Raw genomic sequence first — 1241 nt, forward strand, 5'->3', positions numbered from 1 at the left:
GGTTTTCTTCTCTGGATTATTTTCAAAAATAATCTAAAAGGTAACAAAATACTTTAAGTCAATATTTGAATAATATATGATATTGATTGATATTAATTAAGGTTGTGTTTATGCAGTTACCATTATGATTAAATACCTGCAGCGTGGCTCCATGGAGGACAGTGTGGTCTCACACTGAAATATCTCCACAACTGTTGAATGGATTTGATCAGACGTTTGTTGTCTCCAGAGGATGAATCCTCTTGACTTTCACGATCACTTTACTTTTCTTTTTAACACCATCATCAGGACAGAATTTAATCAATTCCCCCAAATAGTTTATGACCAAATAAATCGAATGACCTTACTCTGGGCCCTGTGCTTCACCTGTCGTCAACTTTTTGTCTTTTGTTATAAGTAGTATATCTTAGCATGCTAACATGCTAAATGAATCTGGTGATGGTGGGAGCCTTCCGGCTTGTTGAGGAATTTCAAGCAACATTAAGTTTATTTGCTGATTACAAATATTCAACCACGAGAGCAGAGAGTTTGCAGCTTCAGAAAAAATAGGAACAGAAACCTCACTTCTCAAACTGATTGATCTTTAATCACTCTTTCAAGCAAAATAGCCAAAATTAAATTAGAATATGACATATGTCATTTGAAAATATTTGGATTTTGTTCTAATGTTCAGATAAGATATCAACATTAAGGGCATAATAATCTCTAATATGATCCATAATTACTTTTTCAAATCATTAATTACTCATGATTTTGCTTTTAATTAATTTGATCCTTTTTATTAACACCATTGTCTTGTTTTTTCACTTGTTTTTATGCCTTTTGTTAGTTTAATGCTTTCATCCTAAGTCCTTGTTTCATTGCTAACATGTTCTAATTGATCTATCTTATTTCATGTCTTTGATTTTAAAGTAAAGCACTTTGAGCTGCATTGTATTTATGAAATAAATAAAAATAAATAAAATGTATTACTATATCATTTCTTGGCACATGAACATATAATGATAATCACTGCTAGTTGCAGTCCTAGAAATGTGCACAGTTTAAAAACTCATGTTACTGTCAGTGATGTACTCGACTGTACCGTTACCCTGCATAGAGATGACGAGCATTTATACATGTCATGGGGTGAAGCTCTTTGAAGACCGTTATGAGCCACATTAGAAGTGTAAACATGTTACAACGAAAACATCCACAAAATGTTTAATTCCAGGAAACAAATGGACGAACAGAACCAGCAG

Source organism: Hippoglossus hippoglossus, chromosome 14 (genome assembly GCF_009819705.1).
Source record: "Hippoglossus hippoglossus isolate fHipHip1 chromosome 14, fHipHip1.pri, whole genome shotgun sequence".
NCBI lineage: Eukaryota > Metazoa > Chordata > Actinopteri > Pleuronectiformes > Pleuronectidae > Hippoglossus > Hippoglossus hippoglossus.